General features: G+C 43.5%; 1 protein-coding gene across 23 annotated transcripts in view; it reads right to left on the bottom strand.

The window, feature by feature from the left end:
• Window positions 1–23,998, bottom strand: part of enc (R3H domain containing protein encore) — a 944,198-nt gene that overhangs the window by 802,368 nt on the left and 117,832 nt on the right. For 16 of the 23 annotated variants that reach the window (XM_071685668.1, XM_071685684.1, XM_071685751.1 and 13 more), the window contains one exon: window positions 5,773–5,818. The exons of the other annotated variants lie outside the window; for them this stretch is intronic. The gene's annotated coding sequence lies outside the window, so the exon portion shown is untranslated. The remainder of the gene's footprint in view (window positions 1–5,772; window positions 5,819–23,998) is intronic. 23 annotated transcript variants of the gene reach the window in all.

Raw genomic sequence — 23,998 nt, 5'->3', positions numbered from 1 at the left:
AATGTTGGAGGCTGCAGATAGTTTGCGTGGAGAGGAAAAGACGGTAGGGGATAAGAAGGAACCAGAGGAACACCACCAATGATGGGGTAAAAGTAAGACATTGCTCCAGCAATACATGTCGTAGTGGAACGGCCGGAAAGAAAATAAACATTTGAGAAGATAGAAAGAAGTCAAAGGAAGAAAGTATGGCAAGCAAAGACTTGTGCCACATACTGTTCAGTGTCGTAGACCCAGACATATGTCGTAGGCCCGGACACATGAGGTCCAGAGAAAAGATTCACGAAAATCCCAACGAGAGGATCAAAGGTACGGGTCACATTAGAGGAATCACCAGTGGACCAAGCATCGCGAAAGCTGTGCTGGTGAGCTTAAGAATCGGAATGAGGTTCTGAGTGCTTACGACAATGGGAGTTCGGGACGGCGTCGAAAACCTTGGAGGTTGTTTTATCTTGGAAGCAATGAGAGAGAGAGAGAGAGAGAGAGAGAGAGAGAGAGAGAGAGAGAGAGAGAGAGAGAGAGAGAGAGAGAGAGAGGGGGGGGGGGGGGGGAAACGATCTGTAAATATTCATCTCAAATATATTTCACATAAATACTCAACATCTTTTGACCGAATCTTGTAAGCACCCAACGAACGGCAAACGTAAGGCATCACAGATAATTCATCTGTGCACTCCAGAATCCGTGATAGCAAAAGCAAAACAAAACAAAAAAAATCTTAAATAAGCATCGGGTTCAGAAGCAAACACTTCTCAATTCCTTTAAGACAACAGTACAATCCTAGTACAATCAGCTCAGACAAGGTTCCCTCTACACCAGAAACGATCTGTGGAAAATAAATTAGTTGATCAGTATACATGAGTATGTATATCATCTACTCACAACTGATAATTCCTCACTTACATAATCTATATCATACTCCTAGACCGAGTTTTAAACTTCGTGGCACAATCCCTTTGTCAGCTTACATGTACGGGAGCCACGTTCAGTTTCTTTCGGAACCTCATTATGTATGAGACCTTAGCTGCAGCAGCAGGAGGGATCATTACCACAACTCTAGATTGCCGGTGACCACCGCGAACCCACCACGGCGGCAGTACCTGTCAAACATAAAGAACGGAAGGAGGAGTGGACGAAGAGACAGCTACGACGTGAGGAATGCGAGAGCCGAAGCTTGACCAAGAAGCCACCCGTTACTTCCTTTGAACGAGACTAAATACCACTCAGCGACGTACAAAGCTGAATACCACTCAGCGACGTATAAAGCTGAATACCACTCAGCGACGTACAAAGCTGAATACCACTCAGCGACGTATAAAGCTGAATACCACTTAGCGACGTATGAAGCTGAATACCACTCAGCGACGTACAAAGCCGAATACCACTCAGCGACGTACAAAGCTGAATACCACTTAGCGACGTACAAAGCTGAATACCACTTAGCGACGTACAAAGCTGAATACCACTCAGCGACGTACAAAGCTGAATACCACTTAGCGACGTACAAAGCTGAATACCACTCAGCGACGTACAAAGCCGAATACCACTCAGCGACGTACAAAGCCGAATACCACTCAGCGACGTACACAGCTGAATACCACTTAGCGACGTATAAAGCTGAATACCACTTAGCGACCTACAAAGCCGAATACCACTCAGCGACGTATAAAGCTGAATACCACTTAGCGACGTATAAAGCTGAATACCACTCAGCGACGTATAAAGCTGAATACCACTTAGCGACGTACAAAGCTGAATACCACTTAGCGACGTACAAAGCTGAATACCACTTAGCGACGTATAAAGCTGAATACCACTCAGCGACGTACAAAGCTGAATACCACTTAGCGACGTATAAAGCTGAATACCACTCAGCGACGTACAAAACCAGTCCTACAGTTGAGACAACATCAAAGCTTATCATCACCAAAAGAAAATCTGGCGTGCACATCTGCACGTCCCTCCCGACCACATAATGACTCCTCTACCACGCCCCAACCGACGCTGGGTACAGAGGTATATCGCAAATCTACAGTAACGCAAGACACCGATGGCCGTGGACTCCACACCGGGTCTCTGCAAGGGAACAAGATGATCCTCAGTCCATAACACGACGACATAACATGACTAGAAGCACGAGGACACTTGCCCATGACGACATTTGGCTGGCCACGATTTCATGTAGCTGATACAACTTAACTTCACTGTAGACAATGGAAGACACTACAGACAACACAGGGTGATATTTCGTACACTAAAACACAGACTATACAGGGAACAGAATAAGCATTCTCTTGAAACAGACACACAACGAAAAAAAACTCATGTTAGAAGAAAGAAAACCCTGATCTAGAGAAAAAAGAATACATCAGTGGCGCTTAAGAACAAAAAAGTGTAGAAAAACATTTATTCGAAACCCCGGAAGACGTATACGATACTCAAAGAGGAAAAAAATCCAGAGAAAACGAGAGAATGCCGAGACTTCATAAAATCCAACTTGTCCGGAAGAAACGTTATTTTCTTTTATATTCACGACAACACTTAAGGTTACTCCTACAAAAGAAAATGGGGGAGGGAAGGGAAAGAGGGAGGGGTTACTCATTCAAAATAAAACAGGGAGGAGGAGGAGGAGGAGGGATAGGTGTCACTAACTGCGAAAAAAAAGGGGGAAGAGGAGGAGTTAGGGGAAGGGGGGAACACTCACTCATATTAACAGGAAGAAAGGAAGGGGGGGGGGGGGGTCACTCACTAAATCTGTTATCCTCAGTAATGTTTTCACACTGGAACACTGTGTACATTGCAGGGTGGGTAAGTCTCCCTACCTCACACACCTGCTGCGTACTAGCATTACACAGTGTATCCAAAACCTTTTATCATACATTCATCAGAGTGTCAGCAGCTGTTCCTATTATCGCAATTCACACCGTGGAAATAAAAGGACCGTGACTGAACCTCGACATAATCAATTACTCTTAACAACATAATAATACAAAATGGAAAGGTGCTTCAGGCCGCATGGGTCGGGTTCTACTGACATTCAAAAGAGCCGACACATGGAGCCACGAAGATGTCTGACATTCAGGTCTCACCAACTCCCAGCCACCTGCTTCCTTCCCAGCGGCCGAGGAATTACCCTGGGCGTCTGCCTGTATTGCATCATCTGCATACCCAATGAGGTATACACCTGCGCTCTCATTTTCAGGGAAAATTCATAATTTTTCTGTATCGATTCACAGACCGTAAAACCTAAGTGTAGGATATAACTTGACGGCCAACGATTGGAGAGTGATAAAAAGTATTCTGATGGTCGTTGTAAATCGCCTGGTGCCTTCCTTAATGATCATCAAATATTTTCCTCAACGCCAACCATTACATATTAACATTCCATATATAAATGGTTTTTAATCAATAATAACTGATTTACGGATTTACATGTGACAATAATCAGTTACATTCAAAAGTATTGTGACCTCGAGTCTAGTACCAAAAAAATAAAAGAAAAAGAAATAAAAGAGAAACGATTTAAAGTTATCCTTGTATCCATAACCGTAACTATGGTGTATCTTTCCAAGAAAAACAAAGGTTCATGTGAAAAATCTTAATTCTCGTAGGCTTCAGGACTTGAGTATATCACAAATATCACGTAACAATACTACATGCGATGCCTCCCTGGGCGAGTGTGGCGTGTCGGCAGGAGCCGTCCTTAACAAAACCCCACGATGATTCCTGGTCACTTACTTCTACGACTAACACATTCTGTTTTTTTCCAGACAGTCGGTACGTGAAGGATATACTGTGAAGAAGTCATTGGGTCAACTTGGTCTACTGAGACCCTCAACAGCTGGTGATATGTATACAGAATATATGCCTCACACCAGACGGTGAGAGCGCATCAGCGAGGGTGATATATGACATTAAGACTCTGGATACAACACCTGTTCCAAGTTGCTCCTCTAGATGTTCTAGTTCTGCAGTTGGCAAAGTTCGTATTCCAAACTTGTCCCCGAGATTATATATACACCTCGTGAATCACCACGGCCAGTCCTTGGTCACGTGGCCAATTATGATAGGCCACAGTGTAATCAACCACATGAAATACAATTTATAATACCATAGTTGCCAATAGATGAAATGATGGTAGGTAGTTAAAGACCAGCAAGTCAAACAACGAAGAGTTAATGGTAATGAAGGACACACATGAGCAATAATGTTTAGGCATTACAACTCTCAGATCAAATTATATTCGTTATGAACATATGACAGTGACTCACAGAATGAGAGTCCTGATGTGATTTTTTTCATTTTAGTTGGGAGTTCCAGTCACGGGCAAAAGTCCACATCAAAGCCGGGCCTTAATTGAAAATATGGAGAGGAATATGAGAGGGAAAAAGAAGAGACAAGGGAAGCATTTACAAATTTTGGAGGAATGTGAAAAACCTAAAATTTAAGATGAGCAAGGTCACAGTTATTGGGAAAGACATGAGAAGGTAGATTTCCAAAAATTCGAGGTGAAGGGAAAGGAACAGTTATCAAAACAACCGACCCTTGAGTTGCTGATGGCCACACAGTAATCATGTGAGGCAGCAGCTTCCCGAGTATTGCGTGGTTTATCTAATGGTGGGGCACACAAGCAGACGGCTCTCGGGAGCAAAAACCAAAGTAATACCCAATGAAGAGGGAAAGTGGACCAACATTGCGGGTCAAGTTTTAAAGTTAGCCTAAGAGGGTTTGTATGTTAGACCGCTTTCGACTCAACTTTAGTAAGGATGCAGAGGTAGAACCACCCCAGAAGAGAGAGCAGAACTCCATACAAGGATGGATCAATCCTTTTTATAAACGGAGCAACTGTTTGGAAGAAAAGAAATTTCGATATCAAAACAGGACTCCCAGTTTCTTAGAGGCAGACTTAGCTATTTAGCTACTTTTGCACAAATGCAACTTAAGTACTTTTATACCGATACGTTAGGTCACCTTAAAATAAGCTACGGTTCTCAAAACATGACCAATATTCCTTACTATAGACCTGCTATATGGTCAAGCGGTGTATCTTTGGATATCCCCTGAAGATTCTCTGTTGCGAACCAAAGAGCCACGACCTAGTTCCACTAAAACAAAAAACCTTACTTTCCAGTTCCTCAAACCTGGAACCAAGTCTTCAAAAAACATTAGTTTTGACCACGCCGCTTGATCTCTGTTATTCTGTGTTACGGTACATAATTTCGTTGACCTGGAACTTAGCTTGTAATATCAATTTCTACGGATAAAATGTGCGAAATGCTGAACCCTCGACTGCTGGGATTTAAACCTAAAATCCTCCACGTCATAGCCGTGCAGTGAACCCAGTCCAGAATCCTCCTGTCCCGTCCCTAACGTCGTAGTCATTCAGTGAATTCAATTATCATCTGCAACGTAACCAAAGACTTGAAAACTGAGGGAACAGCATCGCAAACGAATAAATACACACACAAAAAAGTTTTTCTTTCCCGTCAGTGATCTGGACATCCTGAAAAGTGAGCGCATCGCTTCATCGAACACGTCCGGTCATGAAATTAAGAACAAATTTATTGACGAAGCCAATTTTCTGGTAGACGAAAGATAAAGATCATTCCCGGATAGTAAACAATACAACAACTATGTACATTTCAGGCAGACAAGCAACATAATCCTTCAGCAGACAAACGGGGAAAATATTCCTCTATCTTACAGGTAAACAAGACATTCACCAACGAGCTAGAATCAGGCAACGGGACTCCTGCTGGAGGTAGGGTACATTACCAGTCGTACGGAGGAACACTGTGGGGCGCCGGCACTGGGAATTCACCTGAAACAAGAACAAGGCATCATGTTATCTCAGTGCTTCCGTACAAGAGCAGAATTCTTACTTGACCAATTGTTACTTAAAGTTATGCAAATCATTCCTCCAGCTTTTTTTTTTTTTGTCTTGTTAATATCAAGTCCTGAAACAACAATAAATACATAGTGGTAGTGTAAGTTGTAAAAATTTCTAGCTGTTAAATCTTATGGTAATTCCGCATAAGAAGGGCATAAGAAAGATGGGAGAGAGGGGTATCAAAAGCGGCTGGAAGAAACAGGACAGATACAGGGGCAGAAAAGGGGAGCTCAAGGCAGGAGAAGGAAAGCTGTGGGGAGACATGGGGCAGAAAAGGGGAGTTCGGGACAGGAGAGGAGAAGCTGGGGTAGACGATGGGCGGGGCAGGACAAAGGATGGGCGGGGCAGGACAAAGGATGGGCGGGACAGGACAGAGCAGTTAGGGACAAGATACAGGAAGTCGAGGAGAGGAGATGGGAGGTACAGGCATGAGTCGGAAGCTCGAGAGCAGGTGAGAGGAGCCCAGGTGTAGAAAAGGGGAGGTCGGGGCAGGGAAGGAGAGGTGAGGCTGAGGGCTGGAGGGAGAGAAGTCTGGTGGGTGGGTTAGAGGAGACGCTGGATCTGATCTTGTGGACTGTGTAAAGCGTTAGAACGTAATGGTTATTCTGCTCTATTTTGTATAAACAAGATATCTAAAACCTTAAAACTTATCAAACATATTGTCTTCCTAAAAATGATATCTAAAAAAGCTATTCAAGTAAAAAGATATCTAACTTAAATCTATTCAAATAAAAAATATATCTAACTCAAATATAAATAAAAAAAGATATCTAACTTAAAAGATATTCAAATAGACAAAAATTGGCTTCATTTTAAGAGTTCATCAGTTTACTGACGTCAGCATTAGGGTCTAAAATTCCTCCAAATCTTTATTCCTTCCATTGTCATTATATATTTCGCATGTGACACAGAGGTTCCTGTGTTACTGACATTCCGTTGTCACATGTTCCACGTTACTAGTGCAATGGCAGGTGTCATACACTAGGGCAGGCCTCCTCTCCGTTGCTTCATTAGGAGAACTGCTATGCTATCATTGCTCTCTCTCTCTCTATCCTCAGTGGTTTATCATTTTGGGTGGTTACCAGGTCCCATATACCTTGCAATTTACATACAATTTCTCATTCTGCTCATAAAATCAGTGCGAGATACGACTCGTGTCTAGAATGCTACATATAGCTGATTTAGCCTCACATCTGCACTATCATTACTGCTGACACCAACGTGTCCAGGACACCAGCAAAATTCTACACCCTTATGCCTGAAGTGATTTATTACAATCCTGTCTTGAGCTTCATGAATTATGGGATGCAGTGGAGCATAGCATGATATGGCTCGAAACGCACTCCGGGTACCGGAATAGACTATACATATCTTTTTAGGAGATTGTTCACTTAAGTTCAGCTCAGCCTGAATACCACACAGTGCTGAGGTAAATATTAAAAGATTCAGGTGGTGGTTAACCTCTGGGATTCTTCGTCAGTACCCACAACAAAGCCAACACCTTCAACACATTTTGAGCCATTAGCAAATATCTTTATTCTGTTTGCAGGAAGAGAATCATGCTGAAGGAATTTACTATTTATTTCTACAGAAGCAACGCTGCTTTTGCTTGTTTTCATCCCGTCCCTGCAAAGTCTGATCTTAGGAACCTTCCCGAGAGGAGAATCACGTAAAACTCACATCTTACAACTGCGTTTCTTCAGTCTCACAATAAATAGGCTTAAAGAACTTTAAGATGATGCTCATGGACCTCAGTCCTCTCCACAAGCAACACATATATAAGGTTAGATAGTGTACATACGTCTAAGCCTAAGCCGAGTTCTTCGTGTCTTAAATTCTTTGGGAGCTCGCCATAATCTGTACACAGAATCCACTTCATACGATCGGAGTGATCATGTGTATATCCTAACACTAAGATTATGGACAACATTAACCGTCTTCAAGATGTGGTCGGTGGCCGACGAGTGCATCTGGTAATTACAATCCAGCTTCGATCTTTATAATGAATCATTTAACGTTAACATGGTCGTCCTATCTGACCTCCGGGGCTGGGGGCAGGGGAGGAGGGATAGGGGAGACTGGGGAGGAGAGGGGAAGCTGGGGGCAAGAGAGGGGAAGCTAGGGGCAGAAAAGGAGAGCTCAAGGCAGGAGAAGGAAAACTGTGGGAAGACATGGGGCAGAAAAGGGGAGTTCGGGACAGGAGGAGAAGAAGCTGGGGGAGACGAAGGGGGAGACGAAGGGAGGTGAGGTGGGTGGGGGAGGGGGGGGGGGGGGCAGAAAAGGGAGAGTGCGAAGCTGGGTGTCTTGAGCGGGCGTCGCTGGTGCCAACAAGGCGGCACCGTTGCCAAATCGTCTAAGCGTGTGCACGGTGTGCCTGCCAGGCTGGCGTGGCTCATCACCATTACCATCCTCCTCCAAGTGCCTGGCCTCTCCCAGCACACCAGCCAACGGTTGGGGGAGCATTACTTCCACTGATAACATTGTCCCTACCCTTCCTCAAGCACCCATCAACTGCAGTAAAAAACAAAATCATCAAAATGTCATCTCCACTTTCACAAGCTACGAGATTATCTTTTTTCAAAGACACGTACTATAATTTTGTGCAACACAAGATGACTCTGACTCATGCCATTATCAGCACCAAGCCTCCGCCACCACACGATAGGTCAGCTTGCCCGCTGCCGTACTCCTGACGACCTGAGGGCTGTCGAGTTAAGCCTACAAGGTGAGGGTTGCCATACCATCCCACAGTCTTAAGGTTTAGTGTACACTCGAGCGTTACCACCTGTGGTGCGAGTGTCCCTCCACCAGACGTCTGTGACGATCACCAGACACTCCTCTACTGGTGGCACACCTTCCTGGCACTCCTCTACTGGTGGCACACCTTCCTGGCACTCCTCTACTGGTGGCATACCACCCTAACACTCTTCTACTGGTGGCACACCATCCTGACACTCTTCTATTGGTGATGACACACTTTCCTGACACTCTTCTACTGGTGGTACATCTTCCTGACACTCCTCTACTGGTGGAACATCATCCTGACACTCCTCTACTGGTGGCACACCTTACTGACACTCCTCTACTGGTGGCACATCATCCTGACACTCCTCTACTGGTGGCACACCTTACTGACACCCCTCTACTGGTGGCACACCTCCCTAGAGATACGACTAAAGCCTCTTCGCCAAGTGGTTCCACAAGGGATTCGCGCCACCTGTCCACCCTGCCGACTTAGCCCGAGTCACATGGTCTGTGCTCCCCTTATGAGCGGTTACCACCAATGAACACCCATAAAAGTAGCGTCAACTTGTAACTCTAACTCCGTGGGTTGCCCAGCCCTCACACACACACACACACACTACGTGCCCTTATGAGCGGTTCATGTCACGGTGTTCACAGGCTGGGTGCTACCCCTGGTATGCTGCTCACATACCCTCATAAACTTCTTTCCATGTAGTGTTCTCTGAAGACATCAACTTTCAGACTGCTGCCATCAAAGTATCGAGACGAAAGTTTCACCTACTGTTGTCATGGTGAATGATGTCCAATACTTATACGTAAATAAAAGTGTAATATTTCGGATATGTTTTCATCGTCTTAATACCGTCAGAAAATGACTTGAGGTTTAATACTAGAAATGCAATTACACTTAACAAGAATATGGCCTTCAGTACGTGTTCCATAAAAGTGATACACTTAAGACATTACCATCGATATATCTGGAGCAATACTGAGCAGAAACGAAAGCTTCTTTATATATGTTTGTAACATAAGAGAACCAAAATCTCACCGGTACCATACACAGGTATCCTCAATATGGAAAGAAAATCACGTAAAACAAATCCATAAAAATTCTCATTTTATATGATTTTCATACTTGTACATCGTTTCCCGCATACCGCACACCAATGCGCATAGCGCCCGGACCCAAACACTCCACGTACATCTGCCACCCTATCATCAAACATATTCAACAGTCCTTCAAAATACTCACTCCATCCCCATTTGCCCTCTTAACCAATGTTCTCGTTTGTTTTCTTCTATTTCCCACACAATTACCCTCGTTTCAAAACATCTTATTGTCCCTGAAGTTTACTGATACTCGTACACGCCAACTCACATTTGCCCACTTTTTCAACCCCTGCACACAGAATACAACTGAAGTTAAACAGCAACAGACCAGTGAGCCTAACGCGGTTCATTGTGATAGTGGAACAGATCAGAAAGTTATTGATTTATGTGGCTGAAGTAGAAAGACGCATATTTCTCAGAGAGGAAGACATGTAAACTTATCGTATAGCTAAGGAGGTACAAATATTGTAAGTCGTGGATTTTAAGCAAAATATTTATAACGTCTACGCTTAAACATATTTGAGGTATTGCTTCCTACTAATCGTTCCATATCTTAACACTTTTGTTGAAGAAAAAGTACTTCACCTCATCTGAGGTAAAACGTTCGCCGAGGAGTTACTATCTATTAATGAGCGAGATATCAGACGAATCTATTCTTAAGTAGTTCATGATACCGAGACTGTCGAAACCTTTGATCACTTTAAGTACTTGCATAAGATCATCTCTTAAACTTTTCTTTTCTAAGATAAATAAATTCAATTCTTTTATTCGTCTCTCATGGGATTTGTTTATAAGGCCAGGAATCATCTTGGAAGCTCACCTCTGTAATCTCTCCATTCCGCTAATGTCTTTCCTCAGGTAGAGCGACCAAAACTGGACTATATATTCTAGATGGGGACATGCCAGCTGCCATACTCTGGCCTCACGCTCCCTCCCCTGGCCAGCTGCCATACTCTGGCCTCACGCTCCCTCCCCTGGCCAGCTGCCATACTCTGGCCTCACGCTCCCTCCCCTGGCCAGCTGCCATACTCTGGCCTCACGCTCCCTCCCCTGGCCAGCTGCCAAACTCTGGCCCCACGCTTCCTCCCCTGGCCAGCTGCCATACTCTGGCCTCACGCTCCCTCCCCTGGCTAGCTGCCATACTCTGGCCTCACGCTTCCACCCCTGGCCAGCTGCCATACTCTGGCCTCACGCTCCCTCCCCTGGCCAGCTGCCATACTCTGGCCTCACGCTTCCTCCCCTGGCCAGCTGTCATATTCTGGCCTCACTCTCCTTCCCCAGGCCAGTGGCTACAGCCTCTCCAACTTAACAGTGTCAAGCATGTGAAAGTTTCCTTATAGTCGTCGACGCTTCGCCTCGTCGTCATCTCCTCTCTGATGGCGTCATATACTGTTGTGTGGCGGGTGCGGGATACAGAGTGCTGGGTCTGGTGAGAGGCAGAGAAGACCGCACCACCAAGCTATCAAGGTTTGGCGAACTGTCCAATCAGCGGGCGCATAATCTCGGGGCTTGTGGTAGTGCCAGTTTCCTCCTGGATGTGTTGCTTGCCATCGATTTCGGAAGTTCTCTCGCGGTCACTCTCTTCCCCGTCTCCCACTCTTGGTCCCAAGGCAGTAAGGGCACCTCACACAGCTCAAAACGTTTCTTCTACTGAACCTAAAACAAGTCAACCATTTAACTGCCCATCTTGGTCGATCCTAACATAGAGGACTAATGAAACTAGCATCAGTAAAGTTCTTTTTCACCCCTCAAGTGTATCCTCGCCCCGATCCTTCTGAGCCTCTCTGCTCCACTGGTTAATGGCCCTCCATATCAGAAGACCATCTGGTCCACTTCAAGATGACGTTTGCTCACAAAACCACTTCAAATGTCTTTACCACTTCCCGAACCCTGCCTAAGGTACTCTTTAATTTTCCCTCTTTCACAATTTAACACATTCTGCATGCAAACACACGCAAAAAAAAACTATTCTCAGAAAAAAATCCATAACAATAATTCTTTTATATCAAACTTGATATATCATCGTTCAACACAAACAGTATCCGACTTACAGATGATTATGAGAAAAGATATCAATGTCAAAGACAATGCCTGACCTACCCACTCATCTTCCACTCATCTTGTGTTACATGAGTGGTCAAGACAAGCATTGTCTTTGACAACAGACAAGTAGCATAGATGGCTTCACAGAGCTGGTCCACGAGTACTAACCATCCTCTCTCTCTCTGCATCCCTATACCGCTCTGGTCAATATCTCGCCCCTACAAGCTTTCCCTCATCCATGTCAAGAGTGTTGTCCAGCCATATCCCACGACCTTGTGGATGACTGGCAGAGATGCCACGAGATCTGCCCCTGGAGAGTGATTAACATCAACTTCGTGTGATGAGACACAATGAAACTTATCATCCCTACAGTGAAACATATGTTCTCCATTCTGCCATTAATAGAAGAAATGCGTCTCCTTGGTTCCACCCTTTCTTCTTTTTTGCCAGCAGGTTACAGAATACAGTACATCACGCTACAGAATATACAGTACATCAGGCTACACAACACAGTACAGCGGGCTACATATACAGTACATCAGGCTATAGAATACAGTACATCAAGCTACATAATACAGTACAGTCATATATAAACTACTGGGTCGGTAGTTCCCACCTTGACAAATATAGGACATATCACACATCACGGACAAGAGGAAGGAAAAATAAATTGACACTACAAACGGCACTCCATATACCCATAACAGAAAGGAATCGGTTTTCTCCTAAATTAACTCTTTCCACTCTCTCATCAATGCGACACATCTCAAGATATTACAATTCTTGTCTCTATGCTTGCAAAATGATATGTAATGAATATAAATGAATTATTTACTACTACTACTACTACTACTACTACCACTAATAATAATAATAATAATAATAATAATAATAATAATAATAATAATAGTAATAATGATAATAATAATAATAATAATAATAATAATAATAATAATAATAATAATAATAATAATAATAACAATCCTCTAAGTACATGGTAAGGCAATCACCAGCCTCCTCAGAACCAACCTTACCAATCTCCACCAACACTGCCGATCCCTTAATCTTATGCCCACAGTGTTTACTCTACTGAACCCCACAAATGAGTCTCGTCCAGGCGGGAGGGATAACTTCCTGATCCTGCTAATCAATGGCACTATAGCTTTGACTCCTACAATGCCCAGTCTTTGAATCTCTCCTTAAGTTCTCCCCTGCTCAAGCACCTTCAACCTCATTGCGAGACCATCAGCACAGTTCCCAGGAGACAAACTTTTCCGTTTAACGTATGTGTGGTTTTCCGGTCTTCGGGACTTTTAATCATGAAGTTATCTTCATAACCACCAAATTACGGCACCCACTTACTCGGCCTTCTTACGTCAAAAGTGTAAAAGTTATTAATAAGTGAATGAAAGTCAGTTCGACTTGGTAGTATCATCCACTGCGGAGTTTTGGTGCCGTCAAAACAGAAAGACATACATACAAACACCGTATGTTGGGTGGCGGGCGAGTACAAGGCCACAACACACACATACACACACACACACACACACACGCACACACGTAGCTAATGAAAGCATCAACACGGAACCTAAATGATAAAATACCATTTCAAATTCTAATAAGGCCAATGATTTGGCGATACGTGAGCCAATGACAAGTGACAATCTAAGTCTGACTTCAAGTCATCATCAAACGTCTTTCACTGAACTTTATCTTATATATTTTTTTTCATTTCTTAGGGAGGGAGGAGGGGAAGGGTGAATACCATGATCCTAAGTGGGTGGTGACCGTGCACTATGACCGTGCTCAGCCCATCTACCACTACATGCAACCTCAAAATTCCACTTGAGCCTCTGGACGACGGTGTACCTGGGTCTGTACCATTGCCCACCACCGATAGCATAACAAAGCTGGGGTAACGTGGCACAAGCTGACTTAAGGCGCTACACAATTCTTGCATTACATAAGGAGAAAGTAAGTCTCATTCCGGAGTGTCGCTTCTTTAAGAACAGAACCGCCAGAAATAAAAGTGTGTAAATGTAATGGTAAACTAAACGAGAATTCCCGAAACACTCTATCACACGTTTAAAGGTCTCAAATGATAAAACGTATGTGAACTACTAGTTTATAAAAACCAACAGATCTAACTATAAACAACTGTAATGATGATAACACTAGCAAAAGATTATGATGGTACGAACGTACATCTTTGGTACAAGTGTGAGAGTAGCCGACCGTTCCTTCATTTTGCAGTGGAACATTAATGCTGCAGCATATTAATATATCTCTTGTTGTATGGTGGAATTTTCTCCACGTTATGATCAGAGTTGAAAATTTTCCTAAGTGGCATCAACATCACTTTCAAAGTGGAGTTAAGGGTTCTGTGTCATTCATTTGTTTAGATGTTGAGGAACAACTACACAAGGCTTAAAGTTTAGAGGTGGAATTTTCTTCAAGTTATGAGACAGGTTATGTTACATGACTTCTTAACAAGTGGCATAACTCAAGGAATACCAGAGTTATGGGTCTGATGCCATATAATTCTTTCGATACTAGGGATACACTGTATAAAGTTTCATGATCATTTGACCTCTGATTTAGAGCTGTCAAGTTGTGACGAAGGTTAAATTAAAGTTTGGTTCCCAACGAAGGAGTAATGGTCGACGAACAACTACATACAAAGCGCCACATAAAACCTTTGATAACTTGGCAAGTCACCCCAGTGACAGTTCCCGCTGCTGTGTGAGACGAATACTGAAATAACATTCACACATATGGAGTGGAGAAAACACCTGATGCAATATACTGCGCTGAACTGCAATGTTTTATCTTATCATTTCCTCTCGTGTATCACAAACATCGAATCTCCATTACCCCACACTGACGCAACTACTAAACATAATACTGACTTAGAACTGCGTACCCTGATGCAAGTGTGGTTAAAGAATCTAAGTGTGGCATCTCCGTAATGCTAACTTCAACGACACAGGCATACCGATCTCATCTTTGTTGACCATATTTCCCTGTACATCCTCAGTGCATCATACTCCTCCGGCAATACAACTAAGCCACGAGTTTCCTGGCAATATCTGTCCTACTGGTTAGTTGGCTGGCTGACCAGCGGGGGACTTGACTGACCGGATGATTGAACAAACCGGCTGGTTTGTTAATCAGATGTCTGGCTGGCTGGCTGGCTGATGGGCGGATGGACTACTAGCCTGAACTGTTGGGTAGCCGGATGTCTGGCTAACTCGTGGAACTGATGGTTAACGAGGGAGGAGGTGATGGGGAGCCTATGTTGATGGATGGTAAACTGTGTGGCTGTCAGGGCTGAGCTAAGTTGTCTGGCTGGCCCAGTGAGCAGGGGGTGATGGGATGCGACTGGGAGGCGGACGGCATGACTACCACACGACTAGAATGGAGGACAGGAAGTGCTAGCTGGAGGACAAGCTGACTAGCAGGGGAAGTGTCAGGTGGGCTGCTGGCTGACTAGGAGGTTGGGGGTAGGACTGATGGGTGAGGGCTGGCTGGCGGGGACCTGTGCCAGTTGGCTGCCGGGATACTGTGCTGGCGACTACCTGCCTGCCTTCCTACCTGTCCACTGCTCTCCTGCTAGCCCGTCCAGCCACCCGTCCGCCTATCTGTCTATCCTCCAGCCAACTGGGATTCAGCCTGTGTCCATCTGTCTGCTGCCTCTCCTGCCCATATTGCCGGCCGTACTGCCCACCCGCCAAACTCCACGCATGCTTACATACTTGTCAGTTCCCTCACCCGTCTTCCTGTGATTGTCCTGTCCTGTAGCCACCTTGCCCATCTACCTCCGTCCTTACCCTCTTACTTGCCCACTCACCTGAACGCCTGCCGGCGACCAGCCCTCTCATCCAACAACCCCTCTCCCACCCCCATGCCCGCGAGGACCCCCCGACTCCCTCCTGGAAAGACACACACACGCACACACACACGCCTTCATTCCCTACCTCCGCCCTGTTCTACCAACCACGTCTCTCTTCCTGTTTATCTTCCTGTCTGCCGTATTCGTCCCATCGCGTCCCTAACTTCCGGCCCACATAACATCATCATGGTTTCCTTCCTGGGCCTCTCACCTCCCCATCTACCCACTCCCCAGCCGCCGTACCTAAACCACACGTAGTTCTTCCCTCACAACAACAGGTCTCACGTGTGGTGCCTTCACACCTCACCTGTCGAGTTGGTCTGGTGTGTCCCGTGAACACTTCTCCCTTTAAGGACTATCCACGTCCAGCATCTGAGGGAACCAAATGATTCAGAAACACAGCGTCCTGTACCCTTCATGTACATACTACATATCTTAGAGATACAACATTCATCTAAGTTCTAGTGGAAAGATTATGCCTAACCGTCGATACCGGATGGTCATTTAATGGTCTTTTAAAGCCGCATTCGTTCTATTTTCATCAATATCATTCCCAAGATGACTATCACCACACACACAGATGAACACCAGTTTACCGCATACTTCACAATCTGATGAGACGAACTATATGAATATGTAGAGATTACTGTTAAACAATAGACAAATTGATAGACGAGGTTCCTACAGCCACAGATCTCAGCAGGGTCACGAGGTATGAGGAGGGAAGGTGGGTATGGCCGCCGGGGGGAAGACCAGCGCGGGGAGGGGGGCTGAGCAGCAGCGGCCACGGGAGAGAACGCCGCCGCCGCCATCTGGTTCAATACTCGGCTACGTTGGAAACGGCAACACAAGAGTTAACACACGCCACCACCGCCACACATGACCAGACTGGTGGAGGTCAGCCGTGCACCCTCGCCCTCCTACACCCATCACATGCCACACACATCACCAACAGTGATGAGCCCCGTGTTAACCTGCTGACACAAACTCTGTTGCTCTGGTGGACGACATGTGTTGCAGCACTGGGCCCCCACCACCCACCTGCAGCGTCTCCCCCATCCCCCTCCACCAAGCCTGCCGCCCACATACTGACAACGACCTAGCAACCGTCACCACCCTCACAAATGCCAACGCACTCCTCAAGACAATTAAACAAAGAACATCTAGTGTTACAGGGAATGCCTCTCGCTTCACCTATTACCATAATGCCTCTTGCTTCACCTGTCACCATAATGTCTCTTGCTTCACCTGTCACCATAATGTCTCTCGCTTCACCTGTCACCATAATGTCTCTTGCTTCACCTATTACCATAATATCTCTTGCTTCACCTATTACCATAAGGTTTCTTGCTTCACCTTTCACCATAATGTCTCTATCTTCACCAGTCACCATAATGTTTCTTGCTTCACGTGTCACCATAATGTCTCTTGCTTCACCTGTCATCACTGATGGCGCTCTCTACTCCACATACAGGAGTCTGGGAAGATAGTGCTGGTTTCCATATAATGATTCACATAAAGAAAACCAAGATCGTCTTCGAATCTATCAGCCCAGGATAAGGATGATCAGTATTGGAATCTTTAAATACCTCTGCATCCTATATTGGTTCGATGCACACTATGGTAACATTCTGGACAGCTGGTGACACAGACACATGTACCACAGGAACATCCATCACGATACATCAACAAAATACCACATATCACAACGTTTTTCAATCCATCATTAGGACGGTAAAACACACACACACACACACACACACACACACACACACACACGTACATTATGGCATAGCCAGACTTCGCCTGCTGAAGGTTACACCGCGAGTGATAAGGCAGTATCACTGGGAGTACAGTCTCGTTCAAGAAGTGGAGGTAGTGCAGCATTTAGAAAGATCCTAGATAAGTGCACTTTCGTGGATTAATCATATCATCAGAGGAGATACAAGAATGAGATAGAAGACTTAGTTTACTTACAAGAGATGAGGTGGAGCTAAAAAAAACCGACGGTAAACAAGTGTTCCGTTGTTGGTGTTCGGGTCTGGCACTGTGCCTGTCATAAAGTTTTATTATGTGGACAGGAAGGAAAGGTATCGTGTTTCATTTTCCTCCTGGTTATCAGCAAATAATAGATCACGCGCACCAATGTGACCTACTGCAATATATATATATATATATATATATATATATATATATATATATATATATATATATATATATTATCCCTGGGGATAGGGGAGAAAGAATGCTTCCCACGTATTCCCTGCGTGTCGTAGAAGGCGACTAAAAGGGGAGGGAGCGGGTGGCTGGAAATCCTCCCCTCTCGTTTTTTTTCAATTTTCCAAAAGAAGGAACAGAGAAGGGGGCCAGGTGAGGATATTCCCTCGAAGGCCCAGTCCTCTGTTCTTAACGCTACCTCGCTATCGCGGGAAATGGCGAATAGTACGAAAGAAAGAAAGAATATATATATATATATATATATATATATATATATATATATATATATATATATATATATATATATATATATATATTTTCTTTTCTTTCCATTTCCCGCATTAGCGAGGTAGCGTTAAGAACAGAGGACTGGGCCTTTGAGGGAATACCCTCACCTGGCCCAATTCTCTGTTCCTTCTTTTGGAAAAAAAAAAAAAAAAAAAAAAAAAAAAAACGAGAGGGGAGGATTTCCAGCCTCCTGCTCCCTCCCCTTTTAGTCGCCTTCTACGACACGCAGGGAATACGTGGGAAGTACTCTTAATCCCCTATCCCCAGGGATCAAATATATATATATATATATATATATATATATATATATATATATATATATATATATATATATATAATATATATATATATATATATATATATATATATAATATATATATATATATATATATATATATATATATATATATATATATATATATATATATATATATATATATATATATGTGTGTGTGTGTGTGTGTGTGTGTGTGTTTGCAGGGGTTACCGTTCTACTGACTCACGTCCCGCCTTGAGTAAAATATTAAAAATCAAAAACTCATTAACGTGCAAAAGTTTTTAAGATAATCTTTTTTTTTTGCCTTTGTCCAATACATATATGTTGTAAAATTAAACAGCCAACCATTGGGCACTCCTGATTATAACACTGGCAAAAAAAAAATCCTAATTACTATGCAAATACATGGAACTACGTGCCCCAAAATGTAATCACATGGTCGACTCCACTGAGGGTATGTGTGGTATAAGTACTAAGGTTCTATCTTGTACTGTTCTTGAGTTGTACTAAAAAAAATGGATCCACAGACAGACAGACAGACGCAGAGGCGACACAATGTCCCGCATTTAGTGGCTGTACCGAATAATCGTAATATATTTAGCAAAAAATATATATCGACAAGTCATCGCTACTGGAATTATCGCCAATTATCATAAGAACAAGAATGTGCTTATAAGGGAAAAGTAGACGACAGATGAGCCCATTAATAATGCATTACGAATTCCTTTATAACAGTTACGCTCTCTCGTCTGCTTGCTGGTCACCAACCATCTCTCCAATTTCAGAAACACAGATTCAACATATCACAAGACCTCCCCCCCCCCCATGTCCAAGTTATAACTTCTATACTGAAGACATATAACATCTACTCCTACAACTGTCCTGCGCACATCCACTCTACTCCATAACTGTCCTGCGCACATCCACAAAAACACACAATTATCACCGCGCTTCTTAAACTGTTTTTCCGCCCAGTGGACGTGGCCGGCTTCTTGGGCGCTGCAGGATCCCCATCAAATTGGATCCTGTGGCAGGTTAGGTTTCTCTGTTGTGCTGCACTTACATGTGTGAACGTAATCCATGTATCTTTCTAGAAGTTTCCATATATTTACCTTATCACTACGCGAGCCATTATGTCGCAGAATCATAAACACAACATGAGGAAGCAATATAACACCACCACCACCACCACACTCTTCAACCAACCTAAATAGAGACAACCATTTGTTACACCACTCCAATTATCACATAACCTCTAATGTTACATTCCATTATTCATACATCCCTCCTACACTGCCCCTGGAAACGTACTACAGCTACATCAGTGCATCATACAGCGACTGGCTCAGCTACCCTCCGTCATCCTTGCCTCTGCTCGCGTCCATCTAGTCAAGGCTACGTACGAGGTGGACAACAATGGTGTTCAGCTGTTACAGGAAAAGTTCAGTATTCAGTGAACAGTTTCATACATAGAACAAATTTATACAAACTATTTTGAAATGCTATATTCGTATATTATCTATACATACATAATTCAACGAGTCTCGAAGGCCCCCACCCTACCCTACACAGTTCAATAATTAGCCCCCCCCCCATAATGATGGTATTACGTAAGGTGTTACGTCACTTCATAGGCTATCAACAATGGCCGGACGTCAGGGCTCGGGAATGCACGACCAAAAACAATCAGTGTAGAGAAATCCGGTTGTTAACTACAGTACATCCAAATAGGAAGTGGATTCCAGCTAAATGGTTGCGCAGTACACGAACTAGAAAAAAATATATATTTCGAGGATCAAAGATGTGTGCCATGTGTATTTCGTTCTCAAAGGCCAAAGAAATCGAAACGAAATGTTGTTTAGTACATATGTGTACACTGAAAACTGCTACACAAGTCGTCACGTGACTCGTGCTGAAAATAAGGATTGCAGAAAAAGAGGAGACAGAAGCGCGTGGAACGTGTATATGAACTAGGAGTGGATAAGGGGACACGTTTATACCTCAATGGATTTTCTGTTTGGGTGTTACTCCTACTACATACCCGCACCATGTGGCAGTCAGTGTGATGTTTGGGTAAACATAAACAGAGAAACGCTCATATGATTTACGTCATTACTGTGACATTATGTATAACGGGTTGGGTAACAAGTGCATTCATTACCTTCAGGTCTTCAAGCTGTACGGGAACAGAAAATGTGGGAAACTGTAATATATAATATAGTACTAACTTACAAAGGAATATAAAGAATTCAAACATCAACAGACCACTGGGTCCTTTTCAAGGCTGCTTGCGACACTGGAAGATATCAGAAACTGAGTGTGGGTAAAAGTTACAAGACATACAGATAATTCAAAGGGAATAACCTGCAGACTGTCACTGTGACTAAAGAGGTACAAATAATGCAAGTCGTGAGACTTGAAGAGAAATATTCATCACTTCAGACACGTTTAAGAATAGACCTGATAAATATTTCGCTTCAAGTACACGACATATACATTATTTGTGCCTCCTTAGTCACACTGACAATTTGCAGGTTATTCTCTTTAATTTATATCTATGCAATCTAACTTTTACCCCACTCATCTGTGAGCTTCTGATATCTTCCACTATCACACGCAGTCCGAACAGCTGAGAGGCCTGCTGCTACAGCGCTTGTTAGTCAGACCATTATACATACTGTCACAGTAATGAGGTAAAGCATGAACGTTTCTCTGTTCATGTTTACACGAACATGAAACTGACTGGCACATGATGAGGGTGTGGGGTAGTATCAGAGGGTGTGGGGTAGTATTACCCAAATACAAAATCGACCGAGATATAAACGTGCCTCTTATCTGTGTAATCCATTACCAGTTCGTGCCCAAGGTATCAGAAACAAACTGCAGAAACTGAACGTTCCTCTTCGTTAGCGAACGACTAGGCTACATGACGACCATGTCATTCCTCAGCAGATGTTGCCAGCATAATTCCAACATGGCCACAATGGTCACCGTTCATTAGTCGCATCAACACTACCAAAACTACTTCATAGGAATGACATTTAAGTTTAAGTAACATTAGGCAATAATTGTCGAAGACGTATACACTAGGCTGATGTCTGTAATCGCAACACACTTGTAGACACACTGGAGAGACCATACTATTTGCCACGTATTCCACGGAACAGAATCACAATTTATCAAGTCAGAGAGAAATGCTTTTCAGACAGTTACCTGAACAGGCATAGGATTAAATAATCAGGAGCATCATGGGCTGAAAGAATGTTAAAAGTCAACCAAGGCGGAGTTAGAGGAGGAACGAGAACCAAAAAGAGTTGTTCTGTCTACGGTAGAGACCGGTATGATAGCGGTAGAAAGGAACGGTAGAGCGACAGATGCTGATGGGTCATTCGCGAGTTTTACTGTCGTCCTGGAGGTTGGGCGTCGAAAAGGACACCGGATAAATCATAACTGTATCCCTGATGACCTCTCATGACCTATACCGGTCAGCAATGATTATCATCAATGACCTGAAAAAACATTTACTTGATCGGATATGTTTGGATATCTTTAGGTAAATCTGAATATCTGGCTTTATAACATAATTTTCTTTTTGGCCATCTTAAAAGAGTTGGTCATCGCCATCCAAAAAACAATATGTATCTGGATGGCCGACGGGTAATTCTGGGGTCTCCTTCCCTTAAAACATCTCATAAAAGCGAGATTTTGCCTTCCAGCGGCCCTCATTACACGCCACTACGTCCCATTGAAATTCAAATTAAGGTGGTTCGGTTTCCAAGCCTCTGGTAACCCCCTCGCACTGGCGATCCTAAACCCACGTCCTCACCCGTGGAAAAATTGGTCTTTTGAACTTCTCATTGGCACGGTGCTCAGGTCAAGCTGGACCAGAGGAATTTCCTGAGCAACACAAGAATTCCTTTACCTCCCACAATGGCTCTCTGAGAACATTTACTCTTATGATGAGAGATCAAGTGAGGAAATGCATGACAAAGAAGCCCCTCAATGAAACATCTCTTGTATATATATATATATATATATATATATATATATATATATATATATATATATATATATATACACACAGCATTTCACCGTCGCCGAATAACGGGTGAAATAACAGTGAAGGGTTTATGTAAACAATTTCATAAGAGATGATACCGTGAGTCAACAAGAAAAAAAACATTTAAGAAGTTAACAAAAGAAATGCTACTGAGGATTACAACAGTAAAGGATAAAAAAAAAATACATCAAATTTCTTATTACTGACAGGCAACTGCAACTAATGTGCCAAACAACTATTGAGTATTCTAATTTTCTAAATAAATCCTATTTTCTGTTAATAATATACGAGAAAATACTTGATGGTATCATTCTATAAAGACCTTAGTGCTCGACTTTATTAAAGGCTTTAAAGGCTCCGTGAAATAGTGAAATTACAGGACTGCCATAAGAACTATAATACTGAAATTTTGTTTCCACGGCAGAGAACCTACATACAGACGGAAACCTAACCTTATATGCCAACTGTAAACCCAAGGTTTTGATTACATTAGATAAGACTTTACTGAGTACGTAACCGATCAACTTGTTCAACGACGGATCAAGTGCACGTTTTCTATAGTTGTCAGGGATGAAAAAGGTCCCCTGCTGGGCGTGGGGAGAGGAACCAAGACTTAAGCTCGGTAACACCAGATGATGTACGATGAATGAAGCAGCCACAAACACGTAAAGCAAATGTAAAGCTTTCTTTTTTTTTTTAGCGTCCTGCACCTTACATTATCTTACAAAAATACTGGAGTTACTAGTCACTACATTTCAGTCTTCTTAACAACATTACAACCACTCTTACAATGAAAGGATGTTCGAACATGTAAGATCTTAATGGAAGGGCCAATGCGAGTGTAGTTTTGACAGACAACATTACCTTCTCCCCCATGTGTACTCCACGTGCAACGTTTATAAAGGGAGGGATATCGTGCTCACATACGATATCCCTCAGACATCATACATGACATCAAACATTGTCCCAGTATAGCTTTCAGTATGTCCAATTTCACTCCTGAGTTCATAAAGCTTCTTAGACACAACTGTGGTTACTCTGGACCTACTGATGTTTTTATCTTCCTGTATTTACCGAGTATTCTACTCTTGGTCTGCGTCCTATGTTAACACTCCAGCCTTCAGAACAACCTCTCCTTCCTCTGCTCCACACCTCACCCTAGCACCTTCGATCACTCCTCACTTCCAACTCGTCTCACCAACTTAGCCATAGTAACTTAATCACCGTAACCTGAGCCGCCTCCTCTGTCTGTGATGTCTTAAGTCTCACTGTCGAGGCGTCAGGAGAGACTCAGCTATGCTCTCTGTCCCACTGCAACAGAGCTGCACCCACACGACCTCCTCAGAGTCCCGGGCACCTACCTCCCTTTCAGCACCAACTTAAATATACTCGTACCCATTATCCTTCCTCCATCTTCACTAACACTATTCTCTAAATATTTCGCATTCCGGACCCTTTCCAATCTCTCACAAATCAACA

This window comes from Panulirus ornatus, chromosome 3 (assembly GCF_036320965.1).
Source record: "Panulirus ornatus isolate Po-2019 chromosome 3, ASM3632096v1, whole genome shotgun sequence".
In the NCBI taxonomy this organism is placed as follows: domain Eukaryota; kingdom Metazoa; phylum Arthropoda; class Malacostraca; order Decapoda; family Palinuridae; genus Panulirus; species Panulirus ornatus.
Note: the sequence above shows the minus strand (reverse complement) of the source record. Positions and strands in the feature narration are given on the sequence as shown.